The sequence below is a fragment of the Macrobrachium rosenbergii genome, chromosome 53, assembly GCF_040412425.1.
Source record: "Macrobrachium rosenbergii isolate ZJJX-2024 chromosome 53, ASM4041242v1, whole genome shotgun sequence".
In the NCBI taxonomy this organism is placed as follows: Eukaryota; Metazoa; Arthropoda; class Malacostraca; order Decapoda; family Palaemonidae; genus Macrobrachium; species Macrobrachium rosenbergii.
The window spans coordinates 3,897,558-3,920,323 of record NC_089793.1 but is presented as its reverse complement, the minus strand read 5'-3'; the positions used below and the strand labels follow the sequence as shown (position 1 = coordinate 3,920,323).

The window sequence follows — 22,766 nt, the reverse complement described above, 5'->3', positions numbered from 1 at the left end:
GTCGGAAAACAGGATTCGGGCGTTTGTCATCGCAGCGCTCATTCGCATCCACTCGAATGACTTCGGCTTGTTGACTATGACTTTGGCAAAATTTATAGATGAGTTTTACAAGTTTTTATAATATTATAATGCAGCAGTTCCATTCGTAAGTTGAAAGGAAAGAATGGGTCTGATAGTGCACAGGAAATCTTGGATTTTTAGGTGAGGACGTATGGTCCGGAGATTGAAATCACCGCATTCGGACGATGGATATCTTTTTGTTTACATATCGAGGTTTCTCGAGTTTAGTGGTGTTTTTACGACCTATAGATATCGGATCTGATAAAAGTGAGAGCTGAGGATTGTGTAGATGGAAAAAACGACCGATATTTAGTAGTGGCTTCCTTGCAGCACCCTTTCCCCTGTAAATTCAACCAAGACAAGAAAGGGATTATATTTTTAAGCTTTGTTCATTGGTCTGGTTGAAATGTTTTGACTTCCGAGGATACGGAAAGGAAATATTCTCCTATGAAATTCGCCATTCGCTTCCAATGCATCACCGCTCTTCCCTATGACCAAGACAAGAAAGGAACCACATTTCAGGTTATATTTATGGCTTTGGAGAAAATGTTTTGGCTCTCAAGGATGTGTGTGTGTGCGGGAGGGAGTGAAGAGAGGGAGGGAAGGTGGGGGGGAGGCGGTGTGATGTGTAGACGTCGGTTTTTCCACGGGGTGAAATGCCATGAATCACGATGCCTCTCCTTCGGTTCCACCAAAAGGAGGCTAGATTTTCTCACGATGGCGTTGAGGGATGGTGGGTGGTGTCTCCCATCTTTCTTGCTGGTATAGGGGGGGAGGGGTGGGTGAGCCGGCTGGAGGGTTAGTGGGGGATGGAGCGCGGTCGGTCAGTGCTGATTTGTTCCAAACAAGAAGAGGCCCCCTTCCTCTTACTTGTGTGCCTGTGTTCTGTTTTCCTCCTCCTCCTCCTCCTCCTCCTCCTCCTCCTCCTCCTCCTCCTCCTCCTCCTCCTCCTCCTCCCTCCTCCTCCTCTCCTTCCTCTTCTTTCTTCTTCTTCTTCTTCTTCTTAGCTTAATCCGTAGTCGGGCCGCTTTGTTTTATAACAGGCCCCCCCTCCAGCTGTTTCTGTCTTGAATGACTCATTAGATAATTGTTCTAGCAGATGTTTTAAGGACGGATGCCCTTCTGACTGCAACCCTTTCATTATATATATATATATATATATATATATATATATATATATATATATATATATATATATATATATATATATATATATATATATATATATATATATAACTATACATATGTATTTTGTATACATGTGGATGTATATATGTATATTTATGTATATGTATATATATACATATACATATACATATATGATATATGCACATATATGTGTATGTATGTATGTGTGTACATACGTACGTACGCACAGAGATAAGAAGGACGATGGACAAGGGTGTCTCTGATGTATCTTGAAAAGGGGGCGAAAAGCAATTTGTTTAACCCTCGCCTTTCCCTTCCAAAGTGAGTTGACCCTCTCAGAAATTCTCCAGAATTCGGGATCCTGATTTAATTTCAAGAGATGTGACCGGAGTGTTTATTCTGTTCCCCCCTCTCCTTTCCTTCCCTTTCTCGTTTTAATGTTCCTTTTTTCTCTCTCATTTTCTGTTCGTCTACTTGTAATTACTTTGTGTTTATATTTTCCTCTTGTTTTATTTAGCCTTTTTTTTCGTTTTATTCCTATCGTGTTGATTTCCCTTCTTAATTTGGGTATTTTTTGTCATTTGATTTCTTATTGGTTTATATTTATTTTGTATAATATCAGTATTGATTTATTTTATTTTTTTATGATTTTTGTTTGTTTTGCATAATATCATTATTGACTTCTTGTCATTTTTTTTAATGATTTGTATTGGTTTGTATAATTTGAGTATCGATTTTTAAATTTTTTTCAATGATTTGTGTTTTTGTATATCACTATTAATTCATTGTTTTTTTTACTGATTTGTTGTTATTTCTCTCACTGATTTGTGTTTGTTTTTTTATAATATTAGTATCGATTTTTTTATATTTTCAACAGTTTCCATGTCACTATTGATTCATTGTTGTTTTTCTACTGAATTTTTGTTTGTTTTACTTAACGTCAGTATTGATTTATTCTTATTTCTTTCACTGGCTTATTTTTTGTATAAATTTTTCTAGATTTTCCTTTTTATGGGCAAGGTTCTACGATATTTTTTGTTTCACAAAATGCAATTCTGCACTTCCGCTCGACTGCCTGAATACGTTATTTGTATCGACCTATATAATCCCATCGCCCTGATCCCGAATGCTTCTGCCAGCCAGTTGCACACCGCTCATTACTATCGAGTTGTTCTGGATGATTTGTCGAGACAATTGCGTGGAATAATCCTTTTCGTTTAACCTTTTCAGTCTTCATCATCATCATCATCATCATCTTTTCTATTTTAGTTTCCTGTAAAAGAAAACTGTTGTGCCGGCTTTGTCTGTCCGTCCGAACTTTTTTCCTGTCCGCACTTTTTTCTGTCCGCCCTCAGATCTGAAAAAAATACTGAGGCTAGAGGGCTGCAAATTGGTCTGATGATCATCCACCCTCCAATCTTTAAACATACCAAATTGCAGCCCTCTAGCCTATGTAGTTTTTATTTTATTTGCTGTTAAAGTTAGCTATAATCGTGCTTCTGTCAACAATATAGGATAGGCCATCACCGGTGGCCCTGATTATACGCCGTAGAGGCTGTACAGAAAACTCGATTGCGCCGAAGAAACTTCAGCGTATTTTTTACTTTTTTGGGGGGGTCCTCCTTTAGGCCCACATCGGTCCGTCAGTCTTGTTCGTCTGTGTCAGTTGCTGTTCCTGAGTCATGTCTATTTAATTTCTCATCTTCTTTTAAAATGAAAGAGTTTTAAATTCAACTGACATTTTATATAACAGCCTGAAAGCTTCGAGCTATTATTATCTGAAGTGTCGCTGAATCAGGAAGTACAAATAGCCTGAATAATCTCAGTTATCCACGGAAAAATTTATGAAAAAAGTGAAACCTTTTTCTTGAAAAAAAGTCAGTTACTAGATAAACTCATACAGTTTAATATCAAACGTTTGTATCTTATTCATCCATTGTAACAATGAACGCTTGCGTAAGATACACAGTGATATAAACGTTCAGCCTTTGTTTCCGACGGAAAACGAACCGTGAATCGCAACTCATATCCTTTTAATTGCTGACTGGAGCAGGTTCTAACTTTCGGAATTCTCGTTAGGGGGAAAAAAACAACAAATCTCAGAATTCTTTGAAGTTTTATTCTCTTTTTCTCTCTCTCTCTCTGTAAATCAGGAAAGGCTGGGACTTTCGTAAAGTTGTAATTAATTTTCACGGTTAGTCAAATTCCACCTCCCTCTCTCTCTCTCTCTCTCTCTCTCTCTCTCTCTCTCTCTCTCTCTGAGGTGTGTTGCCAGCTGGACACAAAGACTTTGGTTTAAAATTATTTCTTATATTTTTTTCTTATTTTATCCCGGTTTTTATCGTTTGCCTTATTATTTTATTAATATGCTCTCGTATATATAGTCCTTTTCGCTTTTATTCTTACTATTCTCATCCTCTGTTTCTTTTGTCTCGTGTGGTTTTTTTTTTTCTTCTTTTTACCCCATCTCTTTGGTATCGGGTGATCGTTACAAACGGCAGTTGCCAAGTCGGGATTTCTGCGGGAAATGCTGTTACGTAAGAGAGGGTTGCATCAATCTCGGGGCAGGAACAAGTATTTTAATGGTCGTTTTCGAATGCGTTTCTGCTCTCCCTGTTGTTAAAGATGGATGTAAATATGTGTATAACATTTTCAATAACAATAACGGTAATATCTGATGAATAACGGTTATGTTATGAGCGTTGCATTCAGAGAAAACAGGGGGAGTGTCTTTGTAATTCTCAAATTCTGACGTAACTCACAGTGGCTCCTCAGTATTAAGGTCCTTTCATTCTGATAGTTGTGTCATTCATCAAGCAAACAACTCAGAGGTCTCTTTTCCTCCTTTCTCTCAACATTCGCTAACTGAACAAGTTTTTTTATAGCCGTTCTCTCCCGTACTCTCATCAAGACCAGACCACCTCAACATGGCATGAGTCGTTCATTCGCAAATAATGCTAATCTTTTTATCATCACCTGCAGCTGCTGGATTGTCCTTTGCCCGTGTAAGACTATGAGTATTTATCTTTTTTTTTTTTAAAGTTTCCTGAATACACTGAATTCATGAAGGTCTTAACCGAGTTTTCTCTTATATTCGGGCAGTTATTTTATTCAGTTAACAGTTATTTGCTAGAAAAACTTCCTCGTAGGCATTCAGTTCTCGGAAATCAAAAGGCTTTCAACAAACTTCATCGTATTTTTAAGATGTTGTTTTCACAAGAAATATACTTTACAAACATAACCTCGTATCTGTTCATTTCTCGGAAACTAAAAAAATTATTTTTACCAGGAATATGTTTTTCAAAGAGGAAGAAACTGACTAATGTGCTTAGCCATCTAAAACCAAAAAGCCTTCTAAAGGCAACGTCGACATAGTTAGGAAGTTGATTGAACTCTAAACGAATTATACGACAAGGTAAACATTCCCTCATCTGCCGACTTCTCGAATTCCCCAAGAAATGTTTCGCTTCGAAAATAAAACGCCCTCGAGTTTTTTTTTTTTTTTTTTTTACTTGCGTAGGAGTTTACGCATCCTGTTTTGGCTCCAAACCCAGGCTAATCAGTTGGCAAACTTGTGTCCAGAAAATCTCGAACTTGGTGGAAAAGAAAGCTCTTGGTTGTTCAAGGGAAAAGGGGGAGAGTGAGACTTAAAGGATGGTGCATGAAGTGAGTTCATCACAGACACGTCTTCGCTGTAGACACATTTTGGTATTCTTGCTTTTAGTGTGTGTGAGAGAGACTTGTCTCTCTCTCTCTCTCTCTCTCTCTCTCTCTCTCTCTCTCTCTCTCTCTCTATATATCTCTATATATATATATATATATATATATATATATATATATATATATAGATCTATATGTCTGTCTGTCTATATATCTATATATCTTTATCTGTCTATCTATCTATTTACTGTATTTAGATAAACAGATCAAATATGGAGTAAACTGTATTAAATTGTGTCAGTGAGAGACTTGAATGCTCACTTGTTCTCTCTCTCTCTCTCTCTCTCTCTCTCTCTCTCTCTCTCTCTCTCTATATATATATATATATATATATATATATATATATATATATATATATATATAATATATCTATCTGTCTATCTCTATAGATAGATATAGATAAAATACGGAGTAAATTGTATTAAATCAACATAATTGTGAGCAAGTTTATTTTGTCTAAATACTCAAGTAAATTAGATTATGCCCATGTATCGATCAGTCGTCGTAATCAGGAAAGTGTGCAGATTGTTTTTGGGTAAAAAAAAAAAAAGGAAAAATTTGTATATCTCTATCATCTTGAATTATATAAATTTTATGAGTCAAAGGGAACAGAGGCTGGGAACGAATTCCAAAGCTTGGTAACGTTAAAAAAAAAAATTCACATTGCAATGCAATCCTAAAAAACATGTCACCTAGTGCAACCTGGTTTTTTTTACTTTTTTTTTCACCCCTACAAAACTTTGCACCAAATGTGAGTCTTTTAAACCGGTATCACACCAGTACTTACAAGTACGACTAAGGTCGTGCGAGCTCGTACATGTACGACTGAGGTCGAGCTAGCACGTATATATACGACTAAGGTCGAGCGAGTGCGTACGACTTAGGTCGTGCGAACATGTACATGTACGACTAAGGTCGAGCGAGCACGTACATGTACGACTAAGGTCGAGCGAGCACGTACATGTACGACTGAGGTCGAGCGAGCACGTATATGTACGACTAAGGTCGAGCGAGCACGTACATATACGACTGAGGTCGAGCGAGCACGTATATGTACGACTAAGGTCGAGGAGCAAGTACGACTAAGGTCGTTCGAGGTCGAGCGAGCATATATATGTACGACTGAGGTCGAGGGAGCAAGTACGATTAAGTCGTTCGTGTGCTCGCACGATCTTAGTTGCACATGTACGTGCTCGCTCGACCTCAATCGTACATGTTCGCACGACCTTAGTCGCACGTGCTCACTCGACCTCAGTCTTGCATGTACGTGCTCGCTCGACCTCAGTTGTATATGTACGACTAAGGTCGTGCTAGTACCTACGTGTACGACTGAGGTCGTGCGAGCAAATATTTTCAACGACTGAAACCAGAATTCGACGGCATTATGCCAAAAGACTCAGGAAATCGTCTCCGTCAGGTAACGTCAGGGACTCCTTCGTGTCCTAGGGGCCCCTGAAAGAAACACGCTAATGAGTTCCTTTAGTTCGCTGTGGGTTCGGGAAAGGTTTTTGCCCCCGGGGGCTGAACGGGGTTCCTTTGTTCGAGGTTGGTCTTTATACAGTTTTTTTTTTTTTTCTCTCCCTCTCTCTCTCTCTTCTTAAGAGGCTTCGGTTTATATGTATGGTTTGAGATCTTTTTGTGTTATTTTTAGTTTGTGTTGGATATCGAATGATCGGATTTTTCCTTTTATTTTTTTTTTGAGGAAGTGGTTCGTTTTGATTTTGGGGGGGGGCAAGAAGGGAGGGGAGGGGATGTTTGAATGATTTCGCAAGATTGCTTTTGCAAGGGTTGATAATGGTATGTTCCTTTAGTTTTTATTGGATATCGAATTATCATATTTCATACTTTTTCAGAAAGTGGTTCATTTCTGTTTTTAGGGGTGGGGGTAGGGGAGAGGCAGCTAGGGTGGGGGTGGGGTGTGTGAAAGATTTTGCAGGATTGCCCTTTGCAGGTGTTGATAAACGTATTTTCTTGGTCTCTTTTTATTATTATTATTGATTTCGTCAGTTTTCCATAGCAGGTCCTAAGTTTCTGTTTGCTCAGTGTATAAGGAACTTCAAACTGATTAATAACAGCCCGTATACTGAGAAGTCAAAATATCCTTTAAAGGGTAACTGAACCCTTTCAGTAAAGAGCAATGCTTATATCACAGGAATATTTGTTTATACTCGTATAATATTCCTACTTATTTCTATCTTCCCGATTTCAATTTCTATCTTCCCGATTTAACTCAGTCTGTGATGAAGACCCATTTTCTGTATATAGTATTTTTTATCGGCATTTCTACTCCTATTGTAAAATTACCTTGCTATTTCACAGAAGGAAAAAAAAAAGAAAACTTTAATAAAGGTAGTACTGAACGGTGGTATTGCCTATATAATGAAAACTGAAAAGTGCATTGCACATTACACGAAGGCCGTTCTACAAGAGAAACTGTGCTTTTCAAAGTGAGTTTGCTTAGTACGGACTTGGCAAACGTGGTATGTTCAAAAGCAAAATCATGATGAAGAGCAGTAAAATTAATTTTGTGTCAAATTTTATTCATCCTCAATGTATTAAAGGAACTTTTAATAATCAGTTTGCTCCGTTGCTAAGTAACCAAGATCTTAGCCATTAAGTCTAATCCGCCATACTCAGGCAATTTCTAGGCGTGCTCAGGTCGACTAAAGCTAAAGGCATCTAACTTCTACAATCTGTGCTATTTCTTCTTTGCCATTAGTAATATTACGTTGGCTAAACGTGTTGTATACAAAAGCAAAATCCTTTTTTCCATAATTTCTTGAGCAGTCTGTCTTTTTCCGTAATTCATCCTCCCTTATTAAAGGAACTTGCTTTTCTTTTCAGGTTTTTTTGTCATCTGTGTTGCTTTGTGTCCCTATAAAAATCTTCTCATTTTCAATGTTTCCTGTATTTTCAGTCTTCCATTCTTGGCATTATCTTTCTGATATCTTTTCTCTTATCATTTCTCTTCCCTCGGTTACCTTTCTCCCATTCATTTCTATTTGTTGTTTTCATTGTCCTTCCTTTTACATAGTTTCTTTTGTCCCTTTCAGTAATTTTCTTTTCTCTTCCATTGCTTTCTCTTTTTCTTTTTCTTTTTTTTCTATGTTGCTTTTTTAGTTCTTCTCTTCCATTTTCAACGTGTTTTCTGTATTTTCAGTCTTCCATTCTTGGGATTATCTTTCTGATATCTTTTCTCTTATCTTTTCTCTTCCCTCGGTTACCTTTTTTAGTTCTTCTGCATCCATTAAATGCGTTTCTTGCACGTTATCATACTCCCTTCAGTTTTGATTATTCTCTCTCTCTCTCTCTCTCTCTCTCTCTCTCTGCTCTCTCTTCTCTCTTCTCTCTCTCTCTCTCTTTGCTTTCCATTTTTTAGTTCTTCTCTTCATCAAATTCTTTCTTTTCTACTCATCACTCTTTTTAGCTCTCTCTCTCTCTCTCTCTCTCTCTCTCTCTCTCTCTCTCTCTCTCTCTCTCTCTCTCTCTCATATACCTTCCATTAAGGCTAAAAACGCGATTCGTCAGTTGCGAGGAAACCCATAAGAAGAAAATGATAGAATCTTTTCAGAAGCATCTCCGGGAGATGATTCTCCTTTTTATGTTTTCTCTTTTGACAAAAAAATGAGATGATTCTCCTTTTTATTTTATCTCTTCTGGAAAAAAATGAGATGTGTTTTTTTTTTTTTGACGGCCAAGAGAGAGATGACATTCTCAAAGGAATTTCTCTTCTTTTGACGCGTGATTTTATACATACATACATACATACATACATACATACATACATACACATATGACAGGAATAAGGAAGCCGTGGGCCTTTTTTGGTGGTGGGGGGGGTGGGAGCGGATATAAGATGTATCTTCTTTTTAATAGATGGTTGTCGAGAATATTTCAGATGGGGGATATTTGATATGATATTATCAAAATGTATTTTTTGCAATGGGAAATAAAGGGCTGGTCCTTTTTTGTAATAAAATTTATCTAATTTTATTACAATAGATGGTCGTCGAGAATATTTTAAATTAGGACATTTGATGTAATGTTTTAGGCAGGAATGGAAGCGACTTCCCGCCCCCCCCCCACTTTTCAGACCAGCATTAACCCCACTTAGAAAAAATGTATAGTGGTTTGAACATTATCTAAACTTGCAATAAAGCTTATGGGCCTTTTGCAACGAGCAACGGGTTGCAAAGACTCCCAAGCTTCGAGTTCGGGAATTTATTCAGCGTTTTAATGACTGGAATTTATTCAGCATTTTAGTGACGGGAATTTATTCAGCATTTTAATGACTGATCCAGGGTCCTCTTCTCTTAATTTTGAATTTAGCCACAAGGAATTTAGACCAGGATATTCTCTATTTCAGTCTATGGAAAATGATTTTAACGTTTATGCATAAACAGATATGATCCATAAGAATTTTCTGCTTTTGGTATTACAGAATAAGTTTATTATAGCTTATGGAAAATTTATTTCATTCCCTTTCAATCTACAAATTTATGATTTATGCATAAACTAGTAGCTTCCACAAGAACTTTATGATATTGGTATTGCGGAATAATTCGACTGAAAGTTTAAGAAAAATGCATTTCTTCAACACGAATTTTAAGTCTAAGATTTGAAGTTTTCATTGACGGTATCAAAAATGACTCCACAAAACCCAAAGCCATCATTATCTTCGTATCAAGTCAGCAAGTTAGATCAATAAGAATATACTTTGGATATCAATAAAAAAAAATTCTGAAAATCAACAAACTGGTAAAAATTTTTTTAAAAACTGGGCGAAATCGAATCACTCATCATAATTACGTGGGAACACGATATCTTGACCCAGAATACGTCCGTTCGTCCCTGTAAACGAAGAAGCCGGCTCTTGAAACGACCATTATACTTTAACGAGGACTATAACGAGGGTAGAGCGAGTTTTTTCTTCCTCCTCCTCCTCCTCCTACCCTTCTTCTTATTCCTCCTCCTCCCCTTCTCCTCATCCCTCCTCCCCCCTTCTTCTTATTCCTTCTCCTCGCCTTCTTCTTATTCCTCCTCCTCCTCTTCCTCCCCCCCTTCTTCTTATTCCTCCTCCTCCTCCCCTTCTTCTTATGCCTCCTCCTCCTCCTCCTCCTCCTCCTCCTCCTCCTCCTCCTCCTCCAACCTCCTCCTCCTCCTCCTCCTGCAACCCTCTTCCTCCTCCTCCTCCTCCAACCCTCTTCCTCCTCCTCCACCTCCAACACCTCTTCCTCCTCTTCCTCCTCCAGCCGCAACCCCTCTTCCTCCTCCTCCCGCAACCCCTCTTCCTCCTCCTCCTCCTCCTCCTCCTTCTCCCTCTCTTGCTGAGTAGGAGGTTGTTATTGAGGAAGAGCCACTTGTTAGGCCAATAAGATGTTCTCCTTCTTTATTTTCTGGCCAGTAAGATGTTTCTTTATGTGATGATAATGAATAGGCGGTCGCTTTCTTGCCCCCTCGAGGCCTCGGCCACGGAATGTTCATAATTGCTGATGTTTGACAAAAGTTAGATAGTGTTTTCGTAAGGTTTATTGAACAGCGCATCTACTCCGTGAGGTTCACCCGGTCATCAGTATCGCCTTGGGGTTGTAGAGAGAGAGAGAGAGAGAGAGAGAGAGAGAGAGAGAGAGAGAGAAAGAGAGAGAGAGAAAGAGATAATCAGGATTAAATTTCTAAAGAAATAAACAGTAGGATTAAAGATCCTAGGAAAAAACACAGGTAGATTGAACGAAAAAAAACAATGTAAATGAGAGAGAGAGAGTGAGAGAGATAGGTGGGATGAAATTCTTAAAAGATTAGATAGTAGGATTAAAAATCCTAGGAAAATAAAAGGAGCTTCAAATAATTAATAATTCTAAATGAGAGAGAGAGAGAGAGAGAGAGAACAAGTATTAAATTCCTAGAGAAGTAAACAGTAGGATTAAAGATCCTGGAAAATAAATAAGTAGCTTGAACGAAAAAAGTGTAGATGAGAGAGAGAGAGAGAGAGAGAGAGAGAGAGAGAGAGAGAGAGGGGGGGCGGGAGTAAGATGAAATTCTTAAAAGAATAGATGGTGGGCGGGATTAAAGTTCTTGGGAAAAAACAAGTTGCACCAAATAACGAAAAAAGTGTTAGTGAGAGAGAGAGAGAGAGAGAGAGCCAGGATTACATCCCCAAAGAAGTAATTAGTGGGATTTAAAAATCCTGAAAAAAAAACAAGTAGCTTCAAATAACGAAAAAATGTCTTTGGCAAATCTCCCCTCGAGAGAAAATAAAATCCACTAAAATAAAATTAAAATATATTCTAATAAGTATGTCCGTCGGCCTGAAAGCTGGAAGGGGTGAAAAATGTTGAATGTTTTGGTGGCTGTATGGAAAAGGAAGGTTCCAAAAATATCAAAAGAAAAAAAAAAAAGTGCTGGAATGTGTGGGGCACTTCAGCGACTTCGGCGCCGGGAGAGAATTTCAAAGAGCGGATGGTGATAAAAAAAAAGTGCCACTATTTTGGGCTTTTGTTCTTTTATTAAATCGTTGTATTTTGTTACTTTTGTTCCATATTTGATTTGGAGACGTTATCGAGCACAGATTGTCAATATTTTAAGTGATTTCGTAATAAAGGCGAGATAATATCTTGCAACTTGCAATATACTTTGTTATATTGTTATATTTTGTTACTTTTAGTCCATATTTAATTTAGAGACGTTATCGAACTTAGATTGGTAGTATTTTGAGTAATTTCATAATAAACTTTATTTATATATATATATATATATATATATATATATATATATATATATATATATACATGTTTTTTTTTATATTTGTCCACATGATTTGCACGCATATACACACTATAGGCACCAGCATGCCTTCTTGCCCCTAGCTGCAACCCCTTTCGTTCCTTTTACTGTACCTCCTTTCATATTCTCTTAATTCCATCTTACTTTCCACCCACTCACAACAATTGATTTATAGTGCAACTGCTTTGAGGTTTTCCTCCTGTTACACCTTTCGAACCTTTTACCGTCAATTTCCGTTTCAGCGCTGAATGACCTCATAGGTGCTTGGCCTTTGGCCTAAATTCTCTATTCAATTCAGTTCAAAGCACGCACTCAACCCGAGACACTCAAGTAGAATGTCGGAATAGAAAATCTCTTTGTTTATTCGCCGTCCTGATGTGACAAGAATGTTTGCCGTGGGATTGTGCCGGCCCTCGAGTGGAAATTATCGACGGAGAGGTGTGGTATTTTCAAACAACAATTAAGAGAAGTAGTGATTTTTTTTACCAGTCAAGAGCGGTGGATTCGTTTTTTTTTTTTATTTCCTATGTTAATGAGTCATTAATGAGGTAATTAGATGTGTGTTTTTATATACGCGAATGTATTAGTTAATGAGTATATGTATTTTTGGTGTTTATGTATTTTTGAGCGTGATGAGATTCCAGAACGCTAGTTGTTGCTTTGTTTGGAAGGCGTTTTGCATATGTGATATGTTGTTCTTGTCATGTAGAGGGAACCGAGATGGGCAGACTTTCTGAAGTGGATCAGATCTGCCTCGGATATAGAGGGTGAAGGTCGTGGAGTGCTGGTAAAAGTGGTTGACTCTCGGACTCACAATCTCCGTTCTCTTGAGATGAATTAATTTTATGATGTTGTTGGCGTTGTTCGTGGATTTATGAATGGGGCCGCTGATTAGCGAGCCCTACAGCTTGCTTATATGTGACTTTATTTTCTCTTTTGAAGGGGGTGGCTAAGAGTGAGATTGCTAGCCCCAAACCCTTTCTCTTGAACTTAGCAGACGACAGTGCTCATTTCCAGTTGGGTGGACTAATGGGCTGTAGGCTGGGAGCTGTCCACAGAACTAGCAAACGTACACCTTATGTACACCTTGTACAGCTGCTCATTTTCGCATGTACGTATGTGTGTATGTATGCATGGATTATGTATATACAGTGTATATATATACTGTGTATATATACATATATAATGTCTACATGTATGTATGTATTCTGAAATGATTACATCAATTATAATGCTGATTTACTGGTAAATCACGATTTAATGAAAAGTCATTGTTCCATGATCTAGGAACACAGGTATAATTGGCTATTATGTTTGAGCAATGCTAATTGATACAGAGAGAGAGAGAGAGAGAGAGAGAGAGAGAGAGAGAGAGAGAGAGAGAGAGAGAGAGAGAGAGAGAGATTAATTAGCTCCGCAGCGGTATTTATCCTTTACATATTCATACGAGTAAGTTCTGTATCTGTAGCCCGTCTGACATACATAGTCCGCTGGTCCGCTTTTATAGTGGTTAGTGTCGTGGCATGTCAGTCAGATGTTGCGGGTTCGCGTCTCCCCCAGGCCGATGAAAAATCACTGGTTCTGTATCATGATCAGTTACTGCTGCAGTGTGGGGTCTGAGGTGGGAGGTGGAAACCAACATTCTTTGGGAGCTTGAATTTCAAGTCAATGGCCCCTTTGGTGGGCTTGTTCCATGTGGATAGGTTTCGTCGACTGAAATATAATAATAATAATAATAATAATAATAATAATAATAATAATAATGTAACTTTGTCTGCCTTTGCGTGCAAATAATGCATAGGACGTTTTTATGATACTTATGGGCCACCATTTAAGAAAAAGAATGATATATATATATATATATATATATATATATATATATATATATATATATATATATATATATATATATATATATATATATATATATATGTATGTATATATATACATATATGTATATACTGTATACTGTATGTATATATGTATGTATATATGTATATATATGTATATATATACTGTGTCTATACATGTATATATATATATACATATTATATTATAATGCAGCTTAAGTATAAGTTTGTTGTTACAACACACACACTGTTTAGGTGCACAACTTTCCGTCATATTTATAAAGTAATACCTAAGTCTTCCATAACTTCTGAAATTTTGTTTTATAGTTCGGAACACTCTTCAACCCCCCCCCCTCTCCCCACCCCACCCGACTCACTCCACAGCTCCCTGCAGGGAGCCATCTCTCGCCCGTGGCTCCAAGGTCTCCTTCCTTGCACCCCATAATTCCCATTTAACCTGACGCCTTTGCCATAAAGGAGAGAAAGCCGAAGAAAGCCTAGGGGTGCCTACTTAATGTAATGGGAGGTAAAAATAGATGCGTGTTTCAGGGGGAACTCCGCCCCCTTGCGTAATTCCGCTCGAGTGGAACTGGGAGCGAGTGATGCTTTAGACAAAATTGGGCTTTTCCTTCGGCTTTTCCTTCGTTTTTTCTCTTCCTTTTTTTTTTTAAATACTGTATTTTGTATAATCCAGCACTATACTTGACTTACCATTCACGTCAAAGTGTTGTATTTTGTATATTCTAGCACTATACTTGGCTTACCATTCACGTGAAAGTGCATATCTGGTGCAAGGTGAAGGGAAAATTTTTTGTTATATATAGTTTTACTAACTTTAGGAATCAATAGCAGCAAGTTGAAGGACCTCATATCCTTTGTAATATAAGAGGATTCTGAGCTGATACAACATTTTCTTTAATATCAATTAATTTATCTTGTTTTTTTTTTTAATGTAAACTTTATTTTTACCAATAAGACACAGTCCATGAGGCATTTCTAGAGACCATGTATTTTCCACTAAAGCTCAGTCAATAACACATTTTTAGAAATCATATATTTACAACTAAGACTCGATTAAATACATTTATTAAGACCATGTATTTACCACTGAAACTTAATCAAAGATACATTTCTCAAGACCATATATATTTACTACTAAGACTCAGTCAGTTATACATTTTTAGAAACCATATATTTACCAGTAAGACTCAGTCAATAATGCATTTTTAGAAACCATATATTTACCCGTAAGACTTAATCAAAGACACATTTCTCAAGACCATATATTTACTACTAAGACTCAGTTATACATTTTTAGAAGCCATATATTTACCAGTAAGACTCAATCAATAATATATTTCTCAAGACCTTATATTTACCATTAAGACTCACCCAATGATGAATTTCTGAAGACCAAGAGTCTTCTCAATAAGAATGCCATATTGACGACACATTTTATTTCATCCAAACCTCAGGTAAAATTTTTTGTGACATTTGCAACTAAGATTCAGCTGCAAATACTTTGCCCAAAATAAACGAGTATTAGCAGAAGCTTCTTTACATTTGCAAACCACTAATATACATTATTTTAAGAGTGTAATTATCGTTATGTGTAATTCCCGCCCTGTATTACAGACACCGATAGATTCCATCAGACAGCATTACAATTTAGAAAATCATGCTTAAAAAGAAAAGTATAAATTTCACATTACCGATTCTTTTAATCTCATCCGATTACGCGTTTCATCCCTTGCTTTTCTCTTTTATATATCTTCGTATGAAATGCAGATAATCCCTTTTCATTCCACTCAAAATACCTCCGAGCTGCGGGGGATTATCATCAACATTTTTTCAGGGATGGGAGGAAAGAGGTTTTTGGTTCTCCGAAAAGAAGGCTTATAGACATCGAGTTAACTGCTATTGATTTTAATGTGGTTCTTGAAATACTTTGTCTTCCCAGTGACGCAATAGTCTTTCTCGTTATAATGAGTAATCTTAAATTTCGTTTGTAATTATTGTTGGTCAATCAGCTCTCGTTTGTCTCGTTTAGTTTCTCCTTTACCTTCCCTTATCCTTATCTTTTTTCTTTCTTGCTATTAATTCATTATTCCTTCTGCGCTGATTCTTTTATGTCCTTGCCATTAACTCATTAATCATCCTTTTTCTTCTTTAACAACCTGCAGTCTAGAACCGCTAGTACAAGAAAGATGTGTTGGCATCTATCTCTCTCTCTCTCTCTCTCTCTCTCTCTCTCTCAACCGCTGGTACAACAATGTCTTAGCATTTCTCTCTCTCTCTCTCTCTCTCTCTCTCAACCACCAAGTACAAGATATCTTGGCGTTACTCTCTCTGCTCTCTCTCTCTCTCAACCGCTGGTACAACAGCTTCTTGGCATTTCTCTCTCTCTCTCTCTCTCTCTCTCTCTCTCTCTCTCTCTCTCTCTCTCTCTCTCTCTCTCTCTCTCCTTAATGAAATGAGATGTCTTGGCATTGCTCTCTCTCTCTCTCTCTCTCTCTCTCTCTCTCTCTCTCTCTCTCTCTCTCTCTCTCTCAGCCTTAATACAAAATGAAGCCTTGGCACTGTTCTCTCTCTCTCTCTCTCTCTCTCTCTCTCTCTCTCTCTCTCTCTCTCTCTCTCTCAACCTTCATACAAGATGAAGCCTTGGCATTGTCCTCTCTCTCTCTCTCTCTCTCTCTCTCTCTCTCTCTCTCTCTCTCTCTCTCTCTCTCTCTCTCTCTCTCTCAAACCATTAGCTAAAAGCAGCAGTCAAATCACTTCACTTTAAGAAAAGGTGTTCGAGGTAATCTGTATTAAGTAAGGATTTGGGATTACTGCCAACGTCAGTGAGCTGCCATTGCTAATCCCTGGGATTCCTTGCAAGGCTTGAGAGTTTTAGAAATCTCAGGAAAGGTCGTGAATTAAGCCGTTTCATAAACTTTTCATATTCCTTACCGGTGAAAACCGAGGTCTCAATTTTATCGGCATTTATCTATTTGAGTAAAATGTTTAATTATATTCTTTAAGTCTTGTAATTAATTTCATTTTTTAATTTTTTGTAATTTAATTATTTATCAATTTGAATATAATATTTAATAATATTCTTTAAATCTGTATTTAATTTTATGTAATTTAATTATGCGTGCTGGGATTTTCTGTTCGTCTATATTCAATATCAGAGTTATCATAACAATATTTGGGTTCTCTCTTCGCATAAATTAATTCCTTTCTAAAATCAAGACCTCTTATGATTGATATTTCAATTAATGGACCTTCTTCCCTTCCACTCCATTTGCAACATGTTAATGAGATTCCTTTTTTATTGTATTAATGAGATCCCTATTATTTCAAATAATATTCACTTGTCATCTAGCGTCTGAGGTAGCTAGATCAGTCAGGCCAGTTAGAGGAAATGAGTTTTTTTTTACATTGTCTAGGAAAGTTTTTTTCCTTGATTGTAATTTGTTATAATTGAATAGATTTAACTCTGCTTTGTTTTTTTTTTATTCGTCTGTTTTTTACAGCGTCTTAGTTCGGTTAATTATCTTTTACTAATAATAATAAAAATTAATAGTTAGTAATGTAATAATAATAATAATAATAATAATAATAATAATAATAATAATAATAATAATAATAATAATAAACATCCAGAATTATGTAAATAAGTTTATTATTTATAACAAGTATATAATTGTGATTTTTATTATGCAACAGTTTTACACAATTGTGAATTTCTCAGCAATAATAATAATAATAATAATAACAGACTGCTCACAATGCCCGCTAGAAACTTTGATTTCCAATATTCATAAAATCATATGAGAATAATGCTTTAATTAATTGCACAGCTGCTTGAATTAGCTAGGTTAAAATCCTTCAAGAATATATTTAGATGTTTTGCGTTTTGGACAAGGCGTTCAGGCTTGCATGATAATGAATTCTGCTCTGTCAGTGAGATCACAGTTAAAGCAGTTGGATCCCCACCAATCATCCGTGCTATTTGATTCCCATAACCTTCCCCATTTCAAGAGGCGAGGCTGTTGATTGCTGTCATATTTCCATCATTCCTTGGATAAAGAAGGGTAAGGGAGTGCCCATCCTAACGGTTTTTTTCATGGGTTAGCTGTACGCCTTACACATTCGCATTATTTTTGTCTTGTTATTCTCTCTCTCTCTCTCTCTCTCTCTCTCTCTCTCTCTCTCTCTCTCTCTCTCTCTCTCTCTCGTCAAGGAGGAAATTAGAATCCATTTTGAGTGACGAATCTCAGAATGAGGGCCAAGTACCTCATCAGCGTATAGCCCTCGACAAACTACTCCAGAAAATTATTAAAAAACATCCCTTATCTTCTCCCTGATTTTTTTTTTTTTTTTTTTTTTTTTTTTTGAGAGAGAGAGAGAGAGAGAGAGAGAGAGAGAGAGAGACACACACACACCAATATAACAGAAGAGTAGAAAGTCATATGAACTGCTCCAGAAAAATATTGAAAAAAAAGAAATCCTTTATTTTCTCTCTGTGTTTTTGAGAGAGAGAAAGAGAGAGAGAGAGAGAGAGGGAGAGAGAGAGAGAGAGGGGTACTAAAACAGAAGAGTATAAACTATAACGGAAATCACTTATCCCTCTGTAGAAAGAGAGAGATGTAAACTACAATGGAAAATTATTTAAGAAAAGAAATCACTTATCTTCTCTCTATGTTTTTGAGAGAGAGAGAGAGAGAGAGAGAAATGACATGGCAGAAGAGTAAAAGTTATCCCAGCCTATTTTCCACTGAAACTACCCAAACCACTCTCCTCCTGGCGTTGAGCTCATTCGCTTATCACATAAAACCCCCCAGGAGACTGCCATAATGTGGATCGACTGACTGAAGAAATCCCAAATGGTAGGTTGTTTTCTGAAGTCGTACTAAAAGAGATTATTTCTTAGATTACGTAATTAGGAAGTACATTGGCCTTTACAGTTTGTTTCAGAGAGTCGCAAGAGATGGTCCTCTCTCTCTCTCTCTCTCTCTCTCTCTCTCTCTCTCTCCACGTACGTTGTAAGTATCCATTTGTAGGTTCGTTTATTCACGGCTGAACACTTGAGATTTTTTCATTCCTATTATGAACATGTAGCTGAGAATTTTTCATTCGTTAATCACTTATTATACTTGAAAAAAAATTATTTTGAAGGACGCGATTTTCTAGTTAACTTCTCACTTTAATTTGTGTACTGGCGTCACCAATATCAATACCGCTACAATTCCCCTACATTGAATTTTAGGTAAAAATTGATCATGGTTATTTGCATTACATGAAAAAAAAAGGTATTTACCGTATGCGTAATTCGATGGAGCCGCAGATAATGCTAGTAAAATAAAAAAAATTAATAAAAGTAAATAAATAAAAATAGATAAAAATTAATAAATACAAATAAATATATAAGAATAACTAAAAATGAATAAAAAAAAATGCTAGTTAAAGTTGCATCTCATCAAAAGACTACCAGGTGGACGAGCTATCTAAAACGCCTAAATAGCCCAGACCCGAAAAAAAAAAGGCGACAAGGGGTCGAAGGGGAAAAACTATAAGGACTAAAGTTCCAAACGTCTGATATTTATCAAGCAAGAGAACCCCAGCTGCACGGACGCCCCTAATGCTTCTGTCATTCCCTGACGCTGCAGAAAAAATGAGGAACTGAAGAGGGAAGATATTGGGCAAGCCAGAACGCCCGAGTAAGAACCATGTCTCCTCATTTAGCCGGAATGTCTTCTCATCCGCCATATGGATTTCTCTCATTTTTCCGTCCGTCTGCCGGTAGAATCCGTATTAGTTCGGAAGCGATGCTTAAAACTTCGGCCGGTATCCGGCTGTGGGTGAACTGTTGCGAAGATAAAGTCTTCTGTTTATGAAGGGGGTGATTTGTGTTCCTCTTGGTAACGTTAGATAATCTTTGCTTGGTTTTCGTTTTTTTTTGTAAGTAAATAGACAATAATTTTAAACTTGTGAGTTTGGAAATATATAACCAGGAAACTGTAAACCATAGTTTTGTTACAATATCTATTCCTCTCATGTGTAACTCGGATGCGAATGAAAGTAAAGGAAGTTAATTTTATTCAGTTTTATCATTCTTTTTTTTGTTTTCTTATTTAATACGACAGTTGACGGGGTATACAAACAAATGCCTTTAACAGACATTTACACCAGGTGAAAAAAAATTGAAAGTAGAATTGTAACAGATAAACTCGGCTCAAAACGTTTAGGATAATGTAAACCCGGGAAAACAGAAGGAAGGAAGGAATTCCAAATTGCAAGAGCAGAGAATAATCATGAACAGCAGGTATGCCTTAAAACACTTTACCATTATAAGACCTAATACAGACATTTTTAAATCTTTTTTTTATATTTACTGAATATTATCAGTATCGGTATTTTCATCTTTACGAATTCAGTGAGGGTAACATCTTTGGGTCCTCAGCAAATCTTTTGGGATGAGGTTGCTAGCCCCAACCATTTCTCTACCCTTGAGGCGACCCACACCAGTCTGCTAATTGCCAGGATCTAATTCACTGCTTCGATCAACTGAGGCCCAATTCCTTTCTCCTCTGCCTGCCTCTAAGATCGATTCCAGGTTTCTAGTTTATGAAGCGAGTTTGGTAACCGCTTGACCACGGGAACCTATGATATCAAAAGGTCCTGGCTAAAGGAAATTACGTAACTTTTCTAAAGTGTTTTCATTTTGCATAGTTTTGTAGGAGTTATAATGTACGTCAATTTGTATAGAAGGTTACAAATTACGTCATAAGCATAGGGTATTTTTATGCCCACCTCAGTACCGGGACGTATATATGGTGAATTCACTACTTAATTTCACCTGAAGTGGAGTTGATGGGATGTTAGTTACCTGCCATTTCAGAACGGACGAAGAGCCCTAATTGTTCCTTTTGTCTTTTTCGACCCGGAAGTTATTCATTCCCCGTCTCTTCTCATTATTAATGAGGTGCACTAGGAGTTTCCGGGGATTTTTTATTTTCTATCCCGCTGATGAAGGCTGAAAATTTTTTTGACTAGATGAAAGGGAGGGTTAAAATGTTTAAACCTTTCTTTCCCTTTTTGGGGGGAGGGGGTCATTGAAATTTAAATTTCTACGAAGACTCTCTCTCTCTCTCTCTCTCTCTCTCTCTCTCTCTCTCTCTCTCTCTCTCTCTCTCTCTCTCTGAAATCGGTTTCGTTCTGTTAGTACTAAATCAGCTTTTGGATTTCATGTCCTAAATCTTTGTTTTTTTTCCATAACCCCATCATCTCTTTGCCTCCCTCTCACCACTTCTATTTTCCCTTTTTTCCTTCTTTCTCTCCCTCTCCCTCTCTCTTTCCCTCTCCTCTCTCATTTAGTCCCATTTATTTACGCTTTACATTTTCCCCATTTCGTTCAGAGTGGCCATTTTGCAATAACCGGAATAGAAAGACATAAAATGAAGTGGAAAATAACTCTAGTGCAAATGCAATTGCAGATCATAGCTCACAGCACCTTCTCTCCCCAACCTCCAATCCTCCCCCCTCCACTTCCAGTCCTCCCCAACCCTTTTTTTATAATTATTATTATTATCAAAAAACCAAAAGTCAGTTCCACGAAACCCTTGCGTGCTCCCTTAGTAAATGGCAAACGTCCCATGCCACTGAATTACATTTTTTGATAACCTTGGTTGACACCAGTGGTAATACTTCCCGGAAATAGGTCAGTTGATCATGTGGGAGACAGAAAATAAAGTCATCCAATGGAGAGACGCGAGGGATATTGGGAAAAATCGGAAATGGATAGAGAAAATCAATTACAGCGAAGGGTTGCGTGTTGGGGGGGCGGGGGAGTTGTGGTTTGGGATAGTGGTGGTTATTTCTGCCCCCTCCCAACCCCACCACTACCCTTTTGGTTTTTCTTCACTGGCTCAGAATTCATTTCCTATTTTACAGTTTTCTGTAAAAGAAAACTATTGTGCCGGCTTTGTCTGTCATATCCCCATAACTGCAGAAGTGTGTTTTCCTTGTACAGTGCATGTTACGAATGTTGATGCAGGCAGGCGCCTTTCGGAAGGGATGAAGTGCTGCTTGCAAGCATCGTACCGCTTTCCCGTGAAGTTCAAGCATTTTTCTGTCGCGCGTTTACTTATGCGTGTTTCACTTATCTGCTAAGTTACTCGTTTATTTATTTATTCTTTTTATTCTTCCCTTTCCTGTTTTATTTTTACACAGGGTGCTATTCTTCTCTTTGGAAACGCCTTTATCAAATTCAGCAACTTTTTTTGGGGGGGGGCTTGTTCTATCAAATGGATGCACATTTTTCATTACAGAAATAATGATAATCATATTGGAAACTTCAATGACACTTCTTCATTTTGCTACACCATTTTCTGGTCGTTTAAAGGCCATGACTCATATTTCCCGCTGTTTTATGCATGACCATTCCTAGTTTAGAAATTCAGGTATTGCATGAATTTTGACACATGACGCATAATGCCTGTTTTAAAGCGCCGCTCTAACTTTGTTGCATTATTCATATTTGATATCTCTGTTACCAACATTTTCTTTTATTGTAGCTTTCAGTGCCTTATCGTTCCCTAACTTTCTAAATGTTATTTTTACCAACTTCCTGCTTTTATTTCCTGATACAATCTTCAACTTGCGAAGTACTGTTAATTCAGTTAATGCAGAGTCCAACATTTGTTCATGCAATCCATTGTTTTATCACACCATTCCCATACGCAATGCAGTTAATACAGTTACCGCTGTATCCAACATTTCTTTATGAATTCCATTATTTTATGCTTCTTTCTCACCTTTATACTTCCCGGTTTTATTTTCTGATATAATCCTCAGGTTACATAAGACAGTCAATTGAGTATTTGACATTTATGTGCGTATTCCATTATTTCATCGCAGCTTTTCCAACGGAAATTACATCGCATTTCTCCCTTCTCCATTGCAGACAGCAACTTTGTTATGTAAGACAGTTAACTGAGTATTTGACATTTATCTATGTGTTCCATTATTTCGTCTCAGCTTTCCCAACGGAAATTACATCGCGATTCCTTCTTTCTCCATATGCAGTCCGTTATTTTATCATAGTACATCCAACAGAAATTACATCCCAGGTCCTTCTTTCTCCATATGCAATCCGTTATTTTATCATACTACATCCACCAGAAATTACATCCCAGGTCCTTCTTTCTCTATATGTAA

The 22,766-nt window shown here is 37.2% G+C and overlaps 1 protein-coding gene across 6 annotated transcripts in view; it reads left to right on the top strand.

The window, feature by feature from the left end:
* Elk (Eag-like K[+] channel) overlaps positions 1-22,766 on the top strand; it is a 451,009-nt gene that overhangs the window by 326,110 nt on the left and 102,133 nt on the right. The window lies entirely within an intron of this gene.